The sequence below is a fragment of the Dasypus novemcinctus genome (assembly GCF_030445035.2).
Source record: "Dasypus novemcinctus isolate mDasNov1 chromosome Y unlocalized genomic scaffold, mDasNov1.1.hap2 SUPER_Y_unloc_5, whole genome shotgun sequence".
Classification (NCBI taxonomy): domain Eukaryota; kingdom Metazoa; phylum Chordata; class Mammalia; order Cingulata; family Dasypodidae; genus Dasypus; species Dasypus novemcinctus.
The window spans coordinates 134,654-148,042 of NW_027261981.1; positions in this window are offsets into that span (position 1 = coordinate 134,654).

Genomic DNA, 13,389 nt, shown 5'->3' on the forward strand with positions numbered 1-13,389 from the left:
AAAAATCAGAACAAGAAAAATTGAGACTAAAGAAAGAGAGGTGCAATGTAAAAACAAAAACAGAAAGCAGAAGATAGGAATATGAAGGAAGGAAAAGAAATAGCACAGGTAGACAAAACTGATATACCAAAAAGGTGGAGATGCTGCAAACACAAAACAAGCCAGCAGCTCCTAATTTAAAAAAAAATGTGGAGAGAGAGGAAGGGAAAGAACAAATATCAAACACTCAAGCTAACAATCAAAAACTTAGGAAAAACCGTTTTCCCTCTTAGGCCCTGAGGAGACTCTTAGGCTTCCAATGTCCTTCAGTTACCCTGAAGCCTGCCCTCTGGAGGTTTGGATCATGTTTTAGCCAGTAAAATAAGATAAATTTTTAAATAGCAACCTTTTTAAAGAAAAATAAGAGACCCAAGAGAATATAATACAGAAGTAATGTCTATATGTTCCCTGTCCTAAGGTGTCAGTGGGGTATTTGATAACCCAACAGATCACTACTCTAAGGAGAACCAAGAATAGAGCCAGGGACCTTGTATATTCAAAGCAGAGACTAATGCACTCATTTAAAATTTTTGTTGGGTCTGTTGTAGAGAGCCATCCAGTGCCTTTCCCTAGGACAAGTTTGACTCCTTGTAATTGGCCAGAGACCTGCTGATTAGAGCCCATTTGTCCCTGTCCTCTTTCTATTCTTATTGCTTTCTCTCCCAAGTCAGCAGGACATGACAGTCTGTGTGATTGGATCCCCCCTCACCTCCTCTGGTTAGGTTGAGTTCCCTTCTGAAATTCGTTAGGACCCTGATATCTGAACTCACTGCAGAGAAATGACTCTCACCTCTCTTCCAGACCTCCTGCTCATTTCAGGGGACCCTAACTAGGTCTTTTTAAGGTTAATAAGCACTTCCTACTGGCTGCCTCCCTTAAGGGAGTAGCAATTTTGATAGTTTTCAGAACTGGACAGTCAATTGCCTGACTCTCTCCTCTTCTAGCCCAAGTTCCTCTTTCCCATGTTAGCTAAGTAAATCAGGCTGCCTGAGCATATTTACCTCTCCCCTTTTCCTGATACCACCTAGAGCCATCTGGTATGCTCCTCCAAGCTCAAAGGGGGTCAACCAAATCCACAGAAAAGAAACCTCTCTTTATCCTTCACCAGAACCCTCTAACTCCCAGAGAATGCCCCCTTCCACACGATGTGAGTCTGGGGTGTCTCATAATCAAATTCGTGTGGCAAATGATAAGGAATTGCCATATGGGGGTTCATAGCAAGTTTTTGCCTTGAGGGTGGGGCTTAGCCACCCATTGTTTCCCATTACTGGGGTGAGAAACTCATGGTTTTTTCTTGCGATTTTTGTCTCTTTGTCCTGTTTCCTCCAGATTGGTGCCTGAAGCATCCTGCTCTGTAGGTTTCCATGACACCCCACTCAGGCAGGATTTTCCCCTTCTCAGACTTTTTTTTATGAGAGAGCTGGTGAGTGCCCACTTAAACCAATGCCATCTTGCTCTGTAAGCAGCCTCAGTTACTTATTTTTAATTTTCTCCCATGCACTTCCTTGATCTATCAGCAGATGGTGTTCCGTGACAGCCCTCTCAGTTCAATGCCTGGTCAGAGTGTGTTTGTTGCAAGACAGGTGGGATCAGTGTGAAAGAGGTTTCTGTCTGGAGAATAAGAGCCTTGTAATTCATACTCTCATACAGACAGTTCTCCAGCCTTCTGTTAGCTGCTTCCATTTTCCCAGGAAAGAAATATTTCCACTCCTCTCTTGCGATGGTTTGCTCGGTCAGTAGAGTTGGGGTCTGGCTGTGGATGAGGGGTCGGTCCAGCTTAGGACGAGGGGTCAGTCCCACTTGGGATGAGGGGTCGGTCCCACTTGGGACGAGGGGTCGGTCCGGCAGCAGACGAGGGGTCGGTCTCACAGGGGTTGCGCGGTTCAGCTGACGGGGTCGCCCTGCAAAGCCGGCGACGAAGGGTTCGCCTGGAGAAGCAGGCGACGAACTGGGGACAAGGGAGGACAGGCCCTTGTCGGGGGCTCTCAGGACTGGAGGGCGCACGGCAGAAGAACTACCGCGGAGACAAGGTAAACACGCAAGTCCACTTTATTGAGGGAGAGGCAACAGTTTTATAGGGGCTGGGGAAGGCTGATTGGTCGAAGCCATGCCCTGTTCTGATTGGTTGCCGGCAAAAGGTCAGTGGGCGGTACTGGACGGGGGAGGGGTGGTGGTTAGGGATTGGCTGTCGCTGTTGCTGGGGGAAGGGGCAGGGTCCAGGGATTGGTGGCTGTTGTTGCTGGGGTGGAAGGCAGACTTGAGTTTCCCACCCACGCCTGGCTGTTGCTGCTGTCGGGGGGAGGGAAAAGGGCAGACTGGAATTTTCCGCCCACGCCTGGCTGTTGCTGCTGTCGGGGGAGGGGAAAAGGGCAGACTGGAATTTTCCACCCTGTGCCTGGCTGTTGCTGCTGTCGGGGGAGGGGAAAAGGGCAGACTGGAATTTTCCACCCTGCGCCTGCACAGGGAGAAGGAAGAAGAAGGGTGCCACCCCACAGGCATCATGTGGCATCATCCAGGAGGAGGGGTGGCCGCGGAAGCATGACTGCCGAGAAGGGGAGACCCGAGGGCACTCTGCGCCCTTGCTGAGCTTCCTTCAGGGGTGGCGCTGGGCCCGACCAACCACCCTATTATGGGGGCAGCAGAATTAGGCCTACCGTGGCCGCTCCCCTCGCCAGGCCAGCAAACCACACTTCAGCCCGAGGGGTGACTGCACTCTCTGAGTTCTCAACAATCAGTCCCAGTTAACAGAGGAGGAGATACAGAGGGTTGTATATCTTTAGCCCCTTGCCAGCTACCAGGGCAAACCAGAGTTTGGCCTCACATGGCCTGGAAGGGCTCCTGGGACACAGCAGTCCAAATTTGTGGGCCAGGAGCTGAGTCAGCCTTAGGCTGTGTCCCTCTCTCTCCCCTTTCCTGGGGAGGTGGATCCCTGGAATGCCCTTTGTCTGCACAGGCCTAGAGGCTGAGAATTGTCAAGTGTGTTTAGTGTGGGGGATGGTGCCCACAGCAGCAGCTGCTGGTTTCAACTCACAGTATTATTGTTGTGATTTCAACTCAGTTCTGTTGTCACAACTTTCCTCCTTTGTTCCCCTCTCCTCTGAGCAGTGTCCAACCTTTACCTGGTGTCCCAAACCCTAGAAGATCTTTTTCCAGGCTGTTTCAATCTGTCCTCTAGCTTTTTTTTCTGGGGAAGAGAGCCACATGTCTTTCTAGTCCTGCATCTTCCCAGAACTCACTACACAAATTTCTTAAAAGGAATCTTGAGGTTCCATCTTGCCTCAGAGTCTTGACAACACAGCCATGGCAGAGTGGTTAGTATCTTTATGAACCAGGTGAATGAAGGTCAACACACAACTTGAATCACCCGCCTTAAAGAGTGCTCCTGATTCATGAATATAATCAGTTCTAATATCTTTATACATTGTTTGGCTCAGTCTCTCCAAGTGCTGTTATTAAGTTCAACTACAACAAAACATTTTCAAAATGTATTATAGCTCCATCTATGCCCATCAATCCTGCTAGTGTTTTCGGCAGATACATTTAGGTAGTATGTTATGGTATAAACTGTTACCTCTAAGACATTGTCAGGAGTACTTTAATCAAGGAAAGCCCTGAAAAGGTCTGATATAAAATGTGATGAGGAAAAGACACATTTCGAAACAGTTATCGAATGAAGCATCACGGGTTTTCAAGGACCATTAGTTGAGTGTCCCATCATCTCCCAGTTACATTTGTAGCAATGTATCCAGATCCACATCGGCTATGTGTTTTTAAAAATTTTATTGAAGTATACCATTCATACATGTACATACATAAATGATAAACATATGGCAAAAATTGTGAGCTTACAAATCAAACATGTATAATACAATAAAGGGACCTCATACATCACCCCACAACCAACACCTTGCATTGTTGTGAGACATTTGTTAGAAATTATGATACCATCAAAATATTACTAATAATTGTAGTCCACATCTTTCATTTGAAGCTTTCATTTTTTTAAAGCCTCTTGTTTAAGTATTTTTTTTCATTTTTAGTTACTTGTGCCGGGATTGAGCCTAAGACCTTGTATGTTGGATGCCAGTACTCAACCACTGAGCCACATCAGCTTCCCTGATTCAGCTTTTTCAATTTTTGTTGTTTGTTTTTGTTTTTACATGAAGCAATGTGAATTAACCCTGGGAATTCATGTAAGAAGCAGATGTTATAGACTATGGTTAGTAGGGATGCTTCAATTGTACCCATCTATTGTAACAAAGGTATAATACTAATGAAAGATGTTAATGGGGAAAAGCGTGGGAGGATGTGGCAATTTGATATTTTTTATGAATCCTCAAAAAAGAGAAAGATTATGTTTGTAAATGTGTCTGTTCCTCTGGGTATGATACCCTTTGTACTAAATTCAAAGGTTTTAAGTTTATTTAATTAAATCAATTTAGGGCTTTTGATTCAACCTCTTCAGTATGGCACAACTCAGGTTGAGTCCCCACCCCCTTGCAGAACTGATATAAATAAACACTCACTCAAGAAGACACACAAGAAAAGATAGAGATTTCTGTCACATTTGACTGTGCGGTCTGAGAGTTTGCAGCAGAAGTGAACAGAGAAGCTGAGAACTCCTGGAAAGAAATGAGCCCTATAAAAAAGACTGATATAGGAAGCCCTGAGAGATGGACAGAAATCATCTGCTATTTTGCTTCTGATGGCACATGGCAGCTGAATTTGGTGAGAAAGTACTCTTATAGTACCCTGAGTTGAACTTTCCATAGCCTTGGGACTGTAAGCTTTGACCCCAATAAATATACTTTATATAAGCAAACAGATTTCTGGTACTTTGAATCAGCACCCCTTTGGCTGACAAGTACAGAGGGGCAGAGGGGTAGATAGAAATCGCCTATATTTTCAATGTAACATTTATGTAAGCTAATGCTTCTTTATTAAAAATAAAAAATAAAATGAAAACTGACTCCTTAGTTTTCTGAGCATAAAAGAAGTGGCTGAAAATCATACCCTCAACAGTCAATTTATTTTTATAATCATTAAAACCTTTATAAAGCATTGAGTTCTTCCCAAAATGGAGATTTTTTGGAAAATCAGCCTTATTTTTAAATATGGTTCTTTGGCTCTCCAGAGAAGTCCAGTGTTTTTACATTGGGGTTTGCATAGGAGGTCTTAGCCCTCCTGTGAAGATCTGATCATCTTCAGAGGCAGATGTGAGAATTTGGGAAACGTTTAACGCAGGGCAGGGTACTTTTCCTTTAGAGACTAGTTCTGAAGGTCCCTGCAGGGACTGGATCCCCAGGCTGCAGCTATAGCCAGGATTCCGGTTGCTATTTTCAAAGTCTCTCATAATGACATTCAGTTTGTAAAAATATTAACACTCACTGGAGAATATGAAGGAGAAAAACAATAGCATGCCATTAGGGGGGTGCTAAAACACGCCAAACACTTTTTGGTGCTTCAGTAGAGAATTTCCACGTGAGAAGTTGTACTTTATCTCCTTATGAGTTCATCATATCAAGGAGATGCAGCCCAGGAGCAGTAGAAAGACCATGAACACCAAATCTATTAGGATAGCAGCAACAATCCAGGAGGATGTCCTTTTCATCACTGGTTGTTTGCACCAGACAAACTGACTCCATTCCCCATTTTTGTTCACATCAGATAGGACTCGTTGAGGTTGGAGTAAGTTAAAACTTTTTACCAGTGCCATTTTTCCAGTATTGAACTTTACAAGTCCATGAGTTATATTCTTCAAGATTCATATTTCAGATCCATTTTAAATTTGGGGCACTAAGAAACATATATGTATAGAATAAATAAGCATTTATGCTTGCATTCTGGAAAAGAGATCCAATAATGGCCAGCCTGAGTGATGATCTGCAAATTTACCCTTGACTCTTAAGCTATGGTGACCATATTGGAAATACTTGAGAAATCACCTTCCGTCATGGCAGTACTCTTGCAAATACCTTGGAATTCCTCATAGGTTCCCTTCTTAAGCCTCTGATGGTTTCAGAGAGTTGAATATTTAATAGCGAATAGCTATCGTACTTTCTATTTCAAGATGTAGCATCAGGGATGACTTAAGAAGCATCTCTCCCTTAGTACTGAGATGTGTTAAGTCAGATTCTCTTAGGCAAAAGCAAGTGACTGTCACTATGGAATGTTCTTGAAATTAACTGAAGTCATTCTGACATCTTCATGGGAACCATCATTTCTAATGTTGACACCGTAAGTCATCCTCCAGCCAGCCCCAAATTTCCCTACCATGGCTCAAGCATGTGTCTGAGAGGGCTCTGCAGTGCAGCATCAACCATGAGCCACCCAAGCGTACTCCCAGATCCAAGAACAAAAGTTTCTTACTTTGATAAGGCCCTATTTACTTTTTTCTTTTGTTTATTGTGCTTTGTGTATAAAGTCTAAGAAACCACTCCCAACACAAGGTCCTGAAGAAGCCTCCTTAGGTTTTTACTAGAATTTAATAATTCTACATCTTATATATACATCTTTGATCCATTTTGAGTTTATTTTTGTATATGGTGTTTTATGGTGTAAGGTAGGGATCCTTCTACATTCACACACTTTTAAACAATCAGCAGATCAAAGAAGAAATTGCATGGGAAATTAGCGAATGTCTTGAGATGAATAAAAATAAGAACACAACATTGCAAAACTTCATAGGAATGCAGTGAAGGCAGTGCTGAGAGGGAAATTTATAGCACTAAAAGCTTATATAATAAAGGAAGAAAGAACTAAAGCCAAAGACTCAATTGCAGGAGAAACTATAAAAAGAATAGGGAACTAAACTCAAAACAAAAAAAGGAAAAAAGTAACAAAGATTAGGGCAGAAATAAATAAAATTGAAAATAAAAAATAAACAGAATTAACAAAAGGATGACTCTTTGATATAATAATTAAAAGTATACACACTGCTAGATAACAAAGGGGAAAAGAGAGAAGGCAAAAATAAATAGAATAAAATCAGAAATAAGAGGGGGGAGATAGCTTCTGACCCCACAGAAATAAAAAGGACGATGAGAGGTTATTACGACAACTGTTGCCAACAAATTAGACAACTTACACGAAACAGACAAATTCTTAAAAATTCATGAACAGCCTAAACTGAACTGAGAAGATACAGAATATTTCAACTGAGCAACTATAAGAGAAAAAGATCTGTCATCAAAAACTTCTGAAAAACAACAACAACAACAACAAAGCCCAAGACCATGGTTTCAGAGGGGAATTCTACCAATCATTCCAATGTAAATTAATACCAATCCTACTCAAACTTCTCCAAAATACAGAAGAGGCAGGAACACTACCTAACTCTTTCTGTGAGGTCAATATCATTCTAATATTAAAGCTAGATAAAGATACTGTAAGAAAAGAAAACTATAGACCATTTTATCTTATGAATATAGATGCAAAAATTCTCAACAAAATTCTTCAACATTGAATCCAACAGTGCACTGGGGGAAAAAAAGTACACCATGATAAAGTGGATTTTATAGGTAAGCAAGAGTGAAGGGTGTATTAGCACAAGAAAATCAATTAATGAATATATCACATTAAGAAAAAGAAGGGAAAAATACATGATCTTATCAATGGTTACAAAAACGGCATTTGACAAAATTCTGCAGACTTTCTTGATAAAAGTACTTCAAAAGATAAAAATAGAAGAAAACTTTCTCAACACGGTATAGAGCATATATGCAAAGATCACCCCTAACATATGCAATAGTGAAACATGAAGCTTTCCCTCTAAGATTGGGAACAGGACAAGGATGCCTGCAGTTACCACTGTTATTCAAGATTATGCTAAAAGTTCTTGGGAGATCAGTTAGCAAAGAAAAAATAAATAAAAGCCATCCATATTGGAAAGAAAAAATGAAAACTTTCCCAATCTGCAGATGACATGATCCTAATACATAAAGTCCTAAAAAACCTACAAAAAACAAATTGAGCAAAATGGTGGGGTATAAGGTCAACAAACAAAATTCAGTAGCGTTTCTATACACTAGAAATGAGCAATCTGAAGAATATATGAAGAAAAAATTTCATTTACAATAGAAACTAAAAGAATCAAATATCTAGGAATTACTTTAATCAAGAAGTAAAAGACTTTTTACACAGAAAACTACAAAATATTACTAAGAGTAGACAAAGATTTAAATAAATGGAAGAATGTTCTATGTTCATGGATTGAAAGAATAAATATAAGAAGATAGTAACTGTAACCAAAATGATTTACAGATTAAACACAATCCCAAACAGAATTCCAATAGCCTGATTTGGAGAAATGGAGAAGCAAATTATCAAATTTATTTGTAAGGGCAAGTGGCTTCAAGTAGTCAAAAACATGAAAATGAAGAAAAATTTGGAGGAGTCAAGCTTCCTAACTTAAAGCATATTACAATGATAAAGGGGTCAAAACAGCAGGGTTATGGGACAAGAAGAGACATATTAGGCCAATGGAATTGAATTGAGAATTCAGATACAGACCTTCCTATTTATGGACAATGATTTTTAACAATGACTAAGTCCATACAATTGGGAAAAAAAATAGCCTCTTCAATAAATTGTGATGAAGATGTGGATATGCACATGCAAAATTAAGAAGGAGTACCCTATCTTAAACCACATACAAAAATTCAGGTTTTGAAGAGAGTTCTGGGACGATAGCATCTGAGTAGGCAGGGAGGGCTTAACTCTTTCACAGAAACTGGAGAAAGGGCTAAAAATGTCAGAGGGACCTACTTTGGGGATCAGCAAACCACGACAGTGCTACACAACTCCCAGGAGCAAAAAGGACAGAAACATGAAAAATACGAAACAATAAAGATGAGTTACTAAACCATAGAGGTAGCTGGGAAGTGCTCCCATATTCTTACCTCCAAGATGTAAGCTAGGATAAAATCACTAGCTCTCCATAGTCAACAGAAAGGGGTCAGACATCTTCTTCCCTGTCAGCTGTTAAAAGGGAAAAGGAGAGGGTGTTGGGGGGGATATCTCATTAGTGAATTCACTGAGCAGAGCCCACTTTGAATCTTGGCCCTGTCCAGACCCAAATACAGGAAAGTAGAGATTGAAAGAAACGTTCCAGTTGAAATGTGCACTGCAGAGCACTATCTGCTGACCAGTCTGGAAACTGCATGAAGAGAAACTACTTTTAAGTCTCTTTTTTTAAATTCTTCTTTATTTTCTTTCAAATGTTAAATTAAAAAAAACATGAAGTCCCCATATACCCCACCCCCACCCCACTCCTCCCACATCAACAAAATCTTCCATCATCATGGCACATTCACTGCACCTGGTGAATACATTTTGGAGCACTGCTGCACCACATGGACGGCGGTCTACATCGTAGTCTACACTCTCCCCCATTCCACCCAGTGGGCCATGACAGGACACACAATGTCCAGCATCTGTCCCTGCAGTATCACCCAGGACAACTCCAAGTCCTGAAAATGCGCCCACATCATATCTCTTCTTTCCTCTTCCTACCCTCAGCAGCTACCGTGGCCACTCTCTTAACCCAAATTCCTGGGAGAAAATCTGCAGTCAATTAGGGTGTCCTTGGCCCAGTTTTGATAACTTCAAGTGGGCAGTTTTAAAGACTTAGAGTAAGTTGAGCTACATATCAAAGAAGAGTTGTGGGACAAAATAGGCAAGAGAGAGAATTTGGATATTAGAGTAAATTCACCATATTCAGATACCTAGACATCAACAAAATATTACAAGCCATACTGGGAAACAGGAAGAGATGTTCTTCTGGCTAGGGTCAAATATCCTGAGGAGATACAAGATTTAAGACAATCAGTGAAAATTGAATAAATCTCCTAATTTATTCAAATAATTGAAATATGATTAAAGAGATACAGGATATTAAGAAAACACTGGGTGAGCATAAAGAACAATTTGAAAGATTGAAAAGTAAAAGTCCTTATGGAAATGAAAGACATGGCAGATGAGTTAAAAAAAAAATACATTAGAGGCACATACAAGCAGATTTTAATTACTCCAAACAGAATTAGTGAATTTGAAGACAGAACATCTGAACTGGAGAAAAAGAATGGAAAATGAAATGGGATACCAGGAGATTAAATGACAACATGAGATGCACAAACATACATTATCTGTGTACCAGAAGAAGAGAATAGGAAAGGGGCAGAAAGAATATTTGAGGACAACCAAAAATTTCCCAACCCTTATGAAAGACATAAATATCAATATCCAAGAAGGACAACACACCCTAAACAGAATAAATCCTAATAGACCTATCCTGAGACACCTGTACTCAGAATGACAAATACCAGAGATAAAGAGAAGATTCTGAAAGCAGCAAGAGAAAAGCAAAACATCACATACAAGGGAACTTCAGTAATATTAAGTGCTGACCTCTCTTCAGAAGGCATGGAGGTGAGAATAAGGTAGTTTGATGTATTTAAGGTACTGAAGGGGAAAAATAGCAAGCCAAGAATTCTGTATCTGGCAAAACTGACTTTCAAAAGTGAGGGTGAGTTTAACGTCTTCACAGACAAAAACTGATAAAGTATGTTAACAAAATACCAAAATCACAAGAGATACTGAAGGGAGGGCTGCAGCCTGAAATGAAAAATAAAGTTCCAGAAATGTAGAGAAAAGTGTAGACTTGAAGATTATTAAGAATGACAAAGGATAAAAATGTTAGACAACAGAAAGCCAAAAGTCGAAATGGGTGAATTAAGTAAATCCTTTACAGTGATACCTTGAATGTTAATGACTTGAACTCCTCAGTCAAAAGATATAAACTGGTAGAATGGATTAAAAAATATGAGCCATCTATATGGTGACTACAAGAGGCTCACCTCAGATGTAAGGACACAATCAGGTTAAAATGGAAAGAATGGAAAATTATATTATATGCAAATAGTAACCAGAAAAGAGCTAGAGTTTTCATACTAGTATCAAAGTAGATTTTAAATGCAAAGTTGTTTCACGGGATGAAGAAGGCATTATATATTAATAAAAGAGGAAATTTTCCAAGAAGAAATACCTATATTAACTATTTATGCACCTATCTTGAATACCCCAAGAAACATGAGGCACACACTGGTAAAACACTGGTGAAAAACTGGTAACACCCTGGTAGAACTATAGATGTTCATGCAATAGCAATCAGAGTCTTCAATACACCACTCTCAGTATTGGATAGAATGTCTGGACAAAGGATAAATAAAAAACAGAGAGCATGAATAATATGATAAAAGAACTAGACCTAACAGGCATCTATGGAGCACTGCTCCTGAAAACTGCAGGAAATGAATTCATTTCAAGAACTCATGTGTCATTCTCTAGGATAGACCAGATGTTGAATCACAAGACAAGTCTCAGTATGTTTTAAAATTACACAGAATACTTTCTCTGATCATAATGGAATGAAGCTGAAAATCAACAATAGAAGGAAAAATGAAAAATTCATAAACATGTGGAGATAAAAGAACACACTTAAATAATCACTGGGTCAAAGAAGAAATTGCAAGTGAATTCAGCAAATATCTTGAGGTAAATGAAAATGAGAACTTGCATTTCAAAACCTATGGGATACAAACCACAAAGGCAGCACTGAGAGAAATTTATAGCCCTCAATACTACATAAAAAGAAAAAGAAATACAACGGAAGATCTGACTGCTCACCTGGAGGAACTAGAAAAGAACAAATTAATACCATCCCAAACCAAAGGAAGGAAATGGTAAAGACCAGAACAGAAATAAATGAAATCAAGTATGAAAAACAATAGAGGGAATCAGCAAAACGAAAAATTTGTTCTTTGAGAAGACAAACCCTTAGCTAAAATGACAAAAAAAGAGAGAAGATACAAATAAATAAAATCAGAAAGGAGTAGAAAGATATTACAATTAACCCCATGGAAATAAGAGAGCAAAGAAGAGGATGCTATGAAGAACTGTTTGCCAAAAAACTAAACAATGTAGATGAGATTAACAATTTCCTAGAAACACATCAGAAAACTCCTCTGACCCTAGAAGAACCAGATGACCTCAACAAGTCAATCACAAGTGATGGGATTAAAGCAGTCATCATAAGTCTCCCAAAGACCAGATGGTTTCATACACGAATTCTATCAATCAAAGACAATCTAGAGCATAGGGACAAGATGGTATTAGTTTAAGTGCACCCACATCATCTCTCTTACAAAAAGTGGCTGAGTGGGGGCAAAATCCTGCCTGAGTAGCAGTAGCAGGAACCCACAAAGCAGGAGGCTTCAGGACACCTATCTGTAGACAGCACAACAAAAAGATTGATTGCTCAAGGGAAAACCTTGAGTTTCTGGCTCTTGAGGCTGAAACTGTGGAATAGCTAAGCCCCACACTCACACCAGAAAACCACAAGGATTCTTGCCAGTCACCATACCATAGGAGGTATATCCAGGCATGAGAGGGTTCTAGGGAAGGGGGGGGGCGGGGGAGAGAATTTTACCCTATGCAGGTTCAACACTCTGAACTCTCTATTTTGAGCTTTAAGGAGCAGACCAACTGGCCTGAGAAGAAATCAGGAAGAGGGGAGAGGGGAATCTGCTGAGGCAGCCTGATTTAGCTAACAGTCCTGAGATACAAGAAATTGGCCTGAGAGAAGGTAGAGCAGGGGAAATAACTAGCCCTGTGCAACTCACCTAAGGGAAAGGACAAGAGGAAGTGTTTAATAAGCTTCGAAGATAATATTTAGGGTTCCCTGTGAGGAGTGGCCTCAGAGAGGCTGAGACTCATTTTTTTCTGCAGTGAGTTAAGTCACTACGGTTGCATTTGAAGTTCAAAAGGGAACTCTCACTCAGGCTATTGCATCCTGCTGCCCTGGGAGAGAAAGCAGTTAAAATAAAAAGGGGAAGGACAAATTCCTAATCAGCAGTTTATGAATTGCTGAGAGTCAGTTCCACCTAAGGGAAAGGAATGATTGCTTTCTGAAGAGCTAATCAGCCCAACAAGAATGTTTGGTTCACTGGAGAAGTTTAAGCAACACACACTTAGACAAATGCTGGGTCAAGGAGGAAACTCAAAAGAAATCAGTAATTACCTTGAAACCAATAAAAATGACCCCACAACAATTTGGCAAAAGCTGTACTGAGAAGGCATAAATTCATATATCAATAGAGAAGTTGGAAGCAGATTTAGCTCACTGGATAGAGCATCTGCCTGCCATATGGGAGGTCCAGGACTCAAACCCAGGGCCTCCTGACCCATGTGGAGCTGGCCCACATGTAGTGCTGATGAATGCAAAGAGTGCTATGCCACACAGGGGTGTCCCCCACATAGGGAAGCCCCATGTGCCGGAGTGTGCCCTGTAAG